This window comes from Crocuta crocuta, unplaced genomic scaffold (assembly GCF_008692635.1).
Source record: "Crocuta crocuta isolate KB4526 unplaced genomic scaffold, BGI_CrCroc_1.0 scaffold138, whole genome shotgun sequence".
Taxonomy (NCBI): Eukaryota; Metazoa; Chordata; class Mammalia; order Carnivora; family Hyaenidae; genus Crocuta; species Crocuta crocuta.
In genome coordinates, this window is record NW_027532585.1 from 4,108,779 (window position 1) to 4,120,391 (window position 11,613).

General features: G+C 47.0%; 1 non-coding gene across 1 annotated transcript; it reads left to right on the forward strand.

Annotated features, from left to right (window-relative positions):
* Nucleotides 1-11,061: 11,061 nt before the first annotated feature.
* On the forward strand, nucleotides 11,062-11,169 carry LOC144244311 (U6 spliceosomal RNA). Its single transcript, XR_013338915.1, has one exon. It is a non-coding gene; the product is annotated as a U6 spliceosomal RNA (small nuclear RNA).
* Nucleotides 11,170-11,613: the final 444 nt, after the last annotated feature.

Consider the following 11,613-nt stretch of genomic DNA (forward strand, 5'->3'; position numbering starts at 1 on the left):
ACTGGTCAATTTTAGAAAGTGCATTTTATTCTTCTCACGTGGAGCAATCTCATAATACTGAGGTTGCAGATGGTGCTCCCCGGAACTCTAGGGAAGCCTTAGGGGCTGGGGTTGGGGTGGAGCCCTGAAGAGGAGTAGAGGGTGAGGTGAGGATTCTTTGCCCACAGTCCCACCCTTGACTTCAACCGCAGTAGCTCCGCTGTGATCTGTTTCATGTATTTGAATTCCCCATCAGTTTTATTTTTGGATGAAAGACAATGTGGTTTAAAAAAAAAATTTTTTTTTTTTTTTGAAAAGAATCCCTGCTTTACCACAGAATAAGAACAGAAGGTTTCTGGAGTGCCTGGGTGCCTCGGTTAAGCGGCCAACTTCAGCTCAGGTCATGATCTCATGATTCGTGAGTTCGAGCCCTGCGACGGACTCTGTGCTGACAGCTCAGAGCCTGGAGCCTGCTTCGGATTCTGTGTCTCCCTCTCTCTCTGACTCTCCCCCACTCACACTCTGTGTCTCTTTCTCTCTCAAAAAAAAAAAAAAATTAAAAAAATTTTTTTAAATAAAAAAAAAGAACGGAAGGTTTCTGTGCACATCAGAATGTTGAAAGAATGAAAGCACTTTCATTTATTCTGCAAATGCCCAGAATGACCCTCTAAACTCCTTTTTTAATAGCTGAGGAAATTGAAGACCAGATCAAGGGAGAGAGAGACGAGCTCAGGGTCACAGAGATGTCTCCGCGAATGTTATAGCGAAAACTATAGCTTGCCCATCAGACAAAACTTAGCCACAGTGTTTTAGTAAGCAGATCACATTTCCAAAATGCATTTATTTACTTAAGCCCTGCTCCTTTTCGTAACCAGAAATGAGTAGGAGTAACAACCTGAGAGTGAATATTATTATTGAATGTTGAAATTAATTCGGAGCTTCCTAGCACTCAAGGTGAAAAGAGAAGTCCACAATGTTCCACAGTTCTTATGGATGAGGAAGCATCAGTTCTCTTTTTATGGGAGATGATTTCATGAGGAAACGTCCTTATTTCAACATACAGAGAAAAAGATTTGTGTTCTCTTTTGCATGGAATAAACCAGTAAGTCCTAAGATACTAATTTTCCCATGTAGACTGACTTCTATGATCAGTTTATGGATTAATATGTGAATTCACCCACTGGCTGCAGACTTCCGTGGACTTCCATGGACATTATAAATAAAATCATTGGTTTTGTACATCAAGATATTAAAAACTATTATTTTTCCTTTTCTCATTCTGTAGGGTTACAATCTCCTCCCAAACTTTCTCTGTTCCTTGTATCTGCAAGCAAGAAGTCCAAACTGTGGAAAGAAGAGCAGTGGGGGAAAGAATAAAAATATTTGTGAGGCACTTGGGTAACTCAGTCAGTTGAGCATCTGACTCTTGATTTCAGCTCAAGTTATGAGCTCATGATTTGTGAGATCGAGCTCCATGTCAGACTCTGCAATGACAGCATGGAGCCTGCTTGGGATTTTCTTTCTCCCTCTGCCACTCCCCCTACCCTCTTTCTTTATCTCTCAAAAATAGATAAATATTAAAAAAAAATACTTGTGATCTGGGGGGCACTGAGCGTTAAGCCATCTCACAGGACTAACACGATTGATTCCTGCTCTGTGCCACTTCCTGTACTCAGTGAAATTCACCCTGGCTTTCACTTTATCTTTACCACAACACAACCCTTTAAAATGGCTATTGGTATCATAGGTAGAGAACAGCCAAGGACTAACAAGGCTTACAAGTTTGCCCTGGGGACGGGGATCTTTGGCCCAATCCACCTGCTGTAAGCCAGGCACCGATCAAGGCCCTCCGAGTCCCAAAACAACACAGATCACGCCTCTGCATTTGGTGACCTCTGTCTAGTGGCCAGAGACAGCCAGCAGTCAACGCACAAAAAGGAACAGAAGAACAGCAAGCAGGCAAGAAAAGCACAGCCTATGTCACAAGCTGGGAAGGAAACAAACCAGGAGCCATGATGGAAGGTAATTGGAAAGAAGAACAACAGGCATGGTGCTTTCCATTGGTCATCAGCCAGAGCCTGTCGGAGAAGGGACAGTCACACTGAACCTGGAAGATGAGAAGCAGCTGGTGAGCCAAGGGCCATGCAGAACCGCAGAGCCTGGGTCTGCACCAGACAGTTCAGGAGGCCTTAGGACATGTCTTGTCTACTTGCTCGACAACCCTACAAGGTCAGCATCTTCTTCTGTGTCATAGGAAGGAGGCTCAGAGAAGCTAAGTGATTTGATCCACATCACACAGACCAATACATCGGAGCAAGATTATAATCCAAGGTTATATAGCCCAAATCTCCGCTCTTAGCACTGACTTCATTTGACTGGACTCACTGATTTATCAGCTACTACCATAGGCAACGCTATTTACTGTGGGTGAGTTAGTTAACCAGTTAGCTGTCTATCCATTTTTATTCATCCTCAGCCTCGTTCCAAAGAGGGTTTGAGCCCCTGGATTCTCTGTACTTGCTGGCGTGTCCTTCAAATAGAGCCCCCTGCTCCGGCTTGATGGGTGGTACAAAATCCCATGAGAATGTCTTCTCGGGGTGCATGTACAGACTTTTAAAGAAACTCACAGACAAGGAACATTCTCACCCTCTGTCACCTTCTCATCTCATCCAAGCTGTTGCCCTTAGATGCTGTCATTCAACATTCGAAAGGTTCTACAAACATCTGGAAACTGAAGCCTTCCTTTATCAGGCCAAACACCAAACAAACAAACAAAAGCCTTCCCACCTCTTTAAATGATACAGCAAACGTCCCCCTGGAGCATCAAGGGGGCCTGTGTGTTCAGCTCCTCTGCCTGTCTCTGTCGTCACCATTTTGCACACAGATGGATGTCAACATGGAAGTAGCCTTTCACGCCTTCCCAGCCTGGTGAAAGCAGCCTGGGGGGACAGCAAAGTCTCCTTCTAACCCTGTGGCTCACTCCCAAGCCTGCTGGTTGATGAAACCCATTGCAATTACTTCGACGAAGTACAGGAAAATGGGTCACTCCCTGAATGACCACATCTGCCAAAAATAGGTATGTTACATCATTACCACCCAGGGCCTGACTCTTACTCAACCAGGTGCGCAGTTTGGGTTTTTTTCTAAATAATTTGCCAGCTGAAAAAAAAGAGGCTGCTATTCAGGGAGCCCTTATTAGCTCAGAATAACAGCCACACGTGTGTGGCTTCCTGGGTACTGCTCTCCGCCTTTTACCATATTAGGTCTGTAATTCTCCCAGCAGCTCGGCCGGGGCAGGACTCAGGTGTCATCATCACTATCTTCCAGATAAGGACGCCCAGGCATACTCCTTGCATCACTTGTGTGAGGTCTCCAGCTGGAAGGGGGTGGGGTGAGGGACTGGATCCAAGCAGCTAACTGCTCTCTCTGCTGGGTCTCATGCAATGCAACAGCTTTTCAAAGGCACACGTGGTTTTCAGCCCGTTACTCGTGCAAAAGTCAGAACCTCGTATCTAGCTGTCATTGTGGACAAACACAAAAAGGCAGGAACGTTGGCAAACACATCAACAGGTCGTTCTCCGATTCCACTTTCACTTTCAAACATGCAAATATCATGCATGGCAAAAAAAAAAAAGATTTTAATAGAGGAGGCTGGACGTGGGTAGTCAAGATCAGAGATGATGTGGGGCGCCTGGGGGGCTCAGTCGGTTAAGCGTCCGACTTCGGCTCAGGTCATGATCTCACAGATCGTGGGTTCGAGCCCTGCGTTGGGCTCTGCGCTGACAGTTAGCTCGGAGCCTGGAGCCTGCTTCAGATTCTGTGTCTCCCTCTCTCTCTGACCCTCCCCTGCTCACGCTGTCTTTCTCTCTCTCTTTCAGAAATAAATAAAAAACATTAAAAATTAAAAAAAAAAATCAGAGATGATGTTAGAAGGCTTCGATGATAGGATCCAAACTAGCAGCTGCCTGTGACCAGTCAGTCCCCAGGCTCGGGTGGCCCTGTCATTTGCAGAGGGACAGGTCTCGGTTCCCCAGACCCCCAGGTGAATTCGAGCCAGATCCATGGGATGATCGTGCAGGAGACGGCCCTCCTTCGTGGGCTTTGCCAAGTCCTCGGCCCCCTGGGTTCCCAAACCCCAGCTCCCAAAGGAAATGCCTTCCCCGGCAGCCATTTTTACTTCAGGCCGCCATGTGTCAGTTCAATGAGAAGCTCTGGGCTGAAGGCTAAGTGTGTTTCCTTCCAGTGAGGCTATTTCGAGAAATGGCATTTTCAACATAGAAACGGATGATCTCTGTCGCGGTACTGCGTTCTGTGTCCTGCTGGTTCTGAAAGAAGGAGAAGGAGGGAGAAGGGAACACACAGGGTCCCCCCTCATCCTGTGCCCCAACCCAGGCAGACAGGAGGCTGGAGACCCCTGCACCTGTCTCTGTCTCTCCCTGCTCACCGCCTCCAGCACCGGGAGGAAACAGGTCACACACGCTCCCCAGGGGACGCACGCAACACACGCACACCAGGACATGGGGGGACATCAGCTTTAGAGCCTGAGAAACCAGTCTCCTGGGTGCTCACGTTCCAAAGGGACCTGAGAGATCATGTAGTTTGGTGCTGCCGATAGAAATAAAATGTGAGCGGCCCCTGGGTGGCTCAGTCAGTTAAGCCTCTGACTCTCGGTTTCTGCTCAGGTCATGATCTCACGGTTTGTGTGTTCGAGTCCCTTGACGGGCTTCACGCTGACAGCACAGAGCCTGCTTGGGATTCCATTTCTCCCTCTCTTTCTGCCCCTCCACTACCCACCTTCTCTCTCTCTCCCTGTCAAAATAAATAAAGAAAAAAATTTCTATAAAGAAAAGAAATAAAATGTGAGCCACATATATCATTTTAACTTATCTAACAGCCATATAAAACAAAATAAGTTTTAAAAAGGCAAAATTAATTTTAATAGATTATTTAACCTAATATATCCAAAGCAGTACCTCAGCATGTACTGAACATAAAAATTATTGACATACTTTACATTCTTTTCTTATATACTAAGTTCTTGTGTATTTCACCCTCCTAGTACACCTGAACTTGGACTAAGCCACACTTCAAGTGCCAGTGGCCACCACACAGGACCGCAGAAGCCTGGCCCATCGGTCCCTCTGGATTATCATGCACCTTCTGCAGCAGCCGCCCAAGGGATCAGCTAGCCCCCTGTGGTCATTGGCAATATCAGCACTACCTGGGACTCCTTAGAAAGGCAGACTCTCAGGCCTCGCCCAGGGGGTGAGTCAAGGGGCACCTGGGTGGCTCAGTTGGTTAAGCACCTGACTCTGGATTTGGCCCCAGGCCATGATCTCACTGTTCCTGAGTTTAAGCCCTACATTGGGTACCATACTAGCAGCGTGGAGCCTGCTTGGGATTCTCTCTCTCCCTCTCTCTGCCCCTCCCAGCTCCCTTCCCTGCTGCCCGTAAATAAACAGTATTAATACACCAGAATCGAACTTTAACACTCTCCCTGGGTGATTGTCGCACAGAAACCCTGAGAAGCCTGTCGCCTTCTCTAAAGGACTCCCAGGGGCAGGGGACTCACTCTCCATTCCCAAGGAAGCTCATGCTGTCTTTAACTGGTTCTAATAACTAGGAAAGCACTTATCCCTCTTTTATTGAGTATTCTTGATGAGCCAGGCAATGGGCTAAATGCGTCATACAAATTATCTCATTTAAGCCCAGGACCGCCCTATGATATGGGGGCTACTTTTGGCTCCTGTTTTATAGATGAATAAAGAGAGGCCCGACAGACCTAGATGACTCACCCCAGATCGTGTGGCCAGCCAACAGTCTGTCTCAAAGCCTAGTTTCTTCACCACTCACTACACCAGGGCCTCCCCAAGCCTTCTGTCTGCTGGCTACACCGTGGAACCACCCAGAGCCGATTCGGGGCCCAGGACACCTTCCCATCTTCATAGTAAAGGAAGGTGTTGTCGGTACTCAACAGAGATGGTCTTCGGTACCACGGCTTAATATTTTTGTGGGTTTCTTTTACTACTGATTTCATTTCTTTTCATTTAATACTTCATTTATTGCTTGAACAAACTCTGTTGGTAGCTGCCTACTCAGCATTTCCTTTCCTCATCAAGGTTTAGGACAAGTTTAGAAATTGGCCACTAAGCAAATAGGCAGAAATTAATATAAGTCATATGATGTCATTAGAGAGCTCAAAGGTTCCTGGTTTCCAATTAAAGAAGGTAGACGGTTAGAGCAATTATGTAAGGTACATATATTATGTGAGGGACCCCAATTATGTGAGGTTCGTGTATAGGTGCGCTGCTGAGGACGATACTGAACTTGCACAGAATGTCATGGGATACCAGCGGGAAGGCGGTGTGATCAGATGGGGAATGCCAAGTGCAGGAAGCAAGCCGTGAGTTTTTCCCCTTAACCCTTCTGTGTCAGGAAAAGTCCCAGAAAACTGGAAGAACATTGCTTTCCATCTGTCTTTCTACAAAGGGCGTGGAAATGCCAACTGCTATTGTTTTGGAAATTACCTGTATTCTCAGCTCAAAGACAAGTCATTTATCGGGGCAACTGAGTGGCTCAGTCGGTTAAGCATGACTTCAGCTCAGGTCATGATCTCATGGCTCCTGAGTTCGAGCCCCGCGTCAGGCTCTGTGTTGATGGCTCAGAGCTTGGAGCCTGCTTCAGAGTCTGTGTCTCCCTCTCTCTCTGCTCCTCCCCTACTCATGCTCTGTCTCTGTCTCTCAAAAATAGATAAACATTAAAACAAATTTTAAGTCATTTGTCAAATAATAATGGAAACCATTGGAAGAAGCATTGTACTTTTAGGTCAAGAATTTGAGCTTTTTTTTTTTTTAACAATTTGATGCTTTTTAAATGACTACTCCGTTCTTTGACTTTCCAGGGCATCACAAATCTCTCATATTTGAGTGAGAGTGGGGGCAGGGACACAGGAAAGGGGGAAAAAGAGGAAGGATGATTTGGGTACCACCAGGAGGCTCTACACATCAGACCTATGGAAATAAAGTCCCACATCACATGAAATGCCTGCACTGATTTTCTCCAAATTTAGAAACTATATTTGGGGTGGTCAAATAAGACAGCGACTATGCGACTCACACAACTTCACTTGGGGTGGGAGTGGGGGGCTGTGAGGGATCCCAGAGAAATAGAGAGTCATTCTCCTGAGCAGTGGATTGTAACCAGAGGACCTTTCCCAAAATCAGTTGATTAAGAAACGGCAAATGTATCATGAAGTCACAAACAGACAAAACAAACAGCAGTTTCAAATATGAGTGCCAATTTATCGTCATAACCGCAGACAATCAGGCTTGCAGCCCATGATTTATGATCTAGACCCTTCTGACATGGGCATTTCGACATGGCTGCAGGCACTGGTTGATTTAAAGATGGTTAATGATTGTCCAGCACAATCCGGGGACTACAGTTAGTTATGAAATACACCCCAAGCTCCGCCCCTGGCACCGTCAGAAGCAGCCTCCACTCCCTGGTCATTTGTTCCTTTTGCTCATCAAACACCTTACATCCACATTAGGTGTCCCTCCTACAGAACATGGGTCAGGGTCTCCAGAATTAGTGAGCTCCCAGCCATCAGGAAACTGCTTTTGGTTAATGTGCAACAGATCCTCCAGGATAGGACCAACCTTTGTCACCGTCCCATCCGCAGGACCTAGGACCGCGGATCAGGACCGCGGATCAGGACCTTAGCTCCCGGTGGGCGTTCAGTATGAAGTTGTCAACTGACCATCCTCGGAGACATCGCCCTCTGTTCTCAAGCTCTTCATTGAGAGCACTGAGAGTCACAGCAGCTAACATCTATTGGAGGTTTATTTTGTCCCAGACACCATCCTAAACGCTCTACTGACTTTGCCCAAACATCAAACACCCCACCAGCGTGATGAGACCAGGACCATTATTCGTATCTCACATACAAGGAAACTGAGGCACCAGAAGATTCAGTAACGTGTCCTATACGGCCTGCCAGGAAGTGGCATGGCCAGGATTTGAACTCACATCAGCCACCTCACTATAATGCTTCATTTTTATTTTCATTCTGGCCATCTAGAAACAAACAGCAACCCCAAATGTTCTTTTTCGGCAGGGGGAAGGGAAAGGAAGGGCATTCGGCAGCAGAGGACGGTCACCCTTGAAATTTGCACCCCACCCCCAACCCCCAGTAGCTTCACTCAAGCACCTAAACATCCACTCATTCTGAAGTCTGAAAGTCATTTTGCGGCTAGGGCCCTGCACCAGGCTCTGGAGAAAAAAGAATGAAGAGTTTGTGGTTCCTGCTCTCCGGGGGCAGATGAAGAGACGGGAATGTCGATACGATGTAGCCTTGAAATAAACTTCCACCCCGAGCGGGCATCAGCAAGCTGGGCACTGAGCAGGGAGTAGGGACACAGTACGCGCTGCCTTCCTGTGGCTTCCAACCTCCCCGTCCCCAAACAGCCGAGGAGCTGGGCCGCCCTCATTTGTGCCCGATTGCAGGGTCAAGACCAAATGTGTTGGAGGCATGCAGAGGGGGTGAGATCATTGTGAGTTGAGGTCATCACCATTCTCAGAGAGATGAAAGCAAAAAACAGCCCTGATGGATGACTCGAGTGTCCCTGTCATTTCTAAGCATTTCCCTGGAGACGGTTATTCAGCAGTGGAATGGTAATGTGTCCACGGCCACATCTGTATGGAAGCCCCAGGCGTAGGACACCCCCGAGCCGCCTTTACACTCGTGTGGTTCCACTTGGGTTAGAACAACCTCAGAAGAATATCATCTCCGTGAAGCGTGCACGGGGCTGGATGTGGTTAGTGGCTGGGGATCGCTGAGGTTCGGTGAGGCCAAATAGGCTTCTTGAACTTGGCTCTGTTTCTGAATAACACATCCAAACTGCTTTAACCCTCCAAAGGGTAACATCTAGTGCAAGGAGCCTGGAGATCTTTTTCCAGAAGGGCTGCAGGGGCGAGCCCACTTCTCGGAGCCCCGGCCAAGGCTCTAGGGAGCTCTTCCAACCTTCGCTGGACCAGTTTTCCGAAGTGTTCTGTAATTAATGCCTCCCAGAAGAGATCTTGTCCTTGGCGCCGAGCAGAGAAAAATAAAGCATTCCTGCCACCGTTTGATACCTCGGGCGGTGAAGCTACACCTGCAGCCAGCTCAAGGGAAGTGCCGCGAGGTAAGCGATAACAGAAGCCAGCATTTTACAGGACAGCCCATCAAAGGCCCTTCAAGCATGTGCATCACCTTTAAAGTGCAGATGTAGAGCTGACATAGGGTTTGCAGGAGATGTCACTGCTCTGAATAGAACAGTTTGTTTGTTTATTGTTCCTATGGCATTTTTGCAATAGCTGGTTTAGCCTGTGTGGCATCTGGCATGGAGTCTCTTAAGTATCATCTGTTTCTGCATAGCCCACGGATTTATTCATTCGCTCACCAAATATTCATCGAGCGCCTTCTAAATCCAAAACACTTGGAGGGATTCTGGAGCAAAAAAGTCCAAAAGTCCCTGCCTTCACGAGGCTTGCATTCCTGTGGGGGAGGCAGACACAACGAAAATAATAAGATAGATCTGTTTATCTCATAATTTGTGATCGATGCTGTGTAAAAAAGAGAAATAAAAAGTGGCTAATCTGAAGGAAAAGGTATGGGTTGGGTTCAGGCTCAAGAAAGGCCTTTTTGCATAGGAAGCTTTTGTACTGTGTTCAGAAGGGAACAGGGGAAGATCTTTCAGGTATGAGGAAGAGCTTGTGCCAATGTCCTGGGGCAGGATGGAGCAGAGCTGAACTGGAGAGGCTGAGAGAGTAGCAGTAGGGTTGCACTCCAATGAGTGAGAGAGAAGAGCCTGCAGGAATGGGCAGAAGCCACTCCCGGAGCTCCATGCCCTAAAGGGAGCCTCTCTTCTCGAATCTTCTGCCTGGTTTCACTTAACAATTCAACACAACAGACCAGCGCCTAACTCCTCCCACTCTCCCCCATTTAGCACCCCCAGGGACTCTGTCTTGTGGCTTTAAAAGGAAAAACCGACACCCTCTGGCCACCCTCTGCTTTGTTCCAGCAGCTTCCACGGCGATGAAGAAGCAGGCTTCTTGGAAAGAGCTTGGGCCATGTTCCCCCAGTGCGCATGTTCTTCCCACCCCATCGAGCCAGCCTGGGGTGACTGCACTCAGTATGCTGCCACGGTCTTGATAATAATTGTTGCATTAATTGGTGCTGTCCGGACCAGACAGAACGTAAAAGATCCCACTGTGTCCAATAATTAATGTTTTTCCCTCACTGCAACGCCATTAATAAGGGGCTCTTCCAAGAAACGAGTAATTGGCTGGTTGGGCGTCATTAGGGTATTTATAGATAAGCTTTGGTCTGAAGACATAGAGGAAAGCTGATTATGTTTATTTAGACTCTATTATCTATCGCTAATGTGTTATCCTGCCTTCCGATCATCCCCATTCTCTGGGTCCTAATGATACAGGGCACACTCACAATGTGATTTCAGTGACCTGCAACATGGCTTTATCTCTGCTGCGAGGGAGAGAGGGGGGACAGAGGGGACGGCTGTTCACAGGTTCCGCTTGCTCCCACTCATCCGCCGTGAACCTTCTCTTTCCACTGAGAAATTTAGAGCAAGGCTCTTGGAAGTACTAGAAAGACAGTTTCTCCTAATTAAACCTCAGAGGAGTGGAAGTTTCTTGGGTTTGTGATTATCTGAAGGGTTTTTGAAAATGTAAATCTGGTTGGGGAAACATTGCTTTGAGAAATAGAAGGAAGAAGAGGCAGCCTGGATTTGAGATGATCTCTCAGTGGTAGCAAGTGACGAAGAGTCGTAGCTGCTAAAACCTGGCCGAAACGAACACCGTGCGAGATAAATGCATGTGCTCACAAGCGCTCTTGGGACCCGGAGAAGGCGGAGGTGGGGGCGCGTGGGGCTGCTTTTTCTCCTACAAGCCTTTGATCCACTTATCCTTTGCTAGAATTTTTAGAAAAGGTTTCTTACATTGTTTATAAAAAATGGATATGCACAACAGGGTGAGTGTACATCATGTCACGGGAGTGTACAGTTAAAAGTGATCAAGACAGTGCTCACTTCGGCAGCACGTATGTTAAGAAGGGAACGATACAGAGAAGATTAGCACAGCTCCTTGTGCAAGGATGACGTGCAAATTTGTGAAGTGTTCGGTATTTGGGGGTTTCTTTATGTTTACAGGGAAAGGATTGAATTTTTCTCATCAAAACTAGCTCTTTTCACAAATAAATTATCAGGTTAAACTTGAAAAAATGAGTAAAACAGTAAGTTTATATATACATATATATATGTAATATATCCCATATATATATCCCATTACCAGAAGAATAAATAGGATAGTATAATTTGTAAGCAGAATTTGTAAAAAATTATTTTATAGTTTATTTACTTTTGAGACACAGAGAGACAGAGCATGAGTGGGGGAGGGGCGGAGAGAGAGGGAGACACAGAATCTGAAGCAGGCTCCAGGCTCTGAGCTGTCAGCACAGAGCCCGACGTGGGGCTCAAACCTACAAACCGTGAGATCATGACCTGAGCCGAAGTCGGACGCTTAACCGACTGAGCCACCCAGGTGCCCCTGTAAGCAGAATTTAAAAGCATAAGG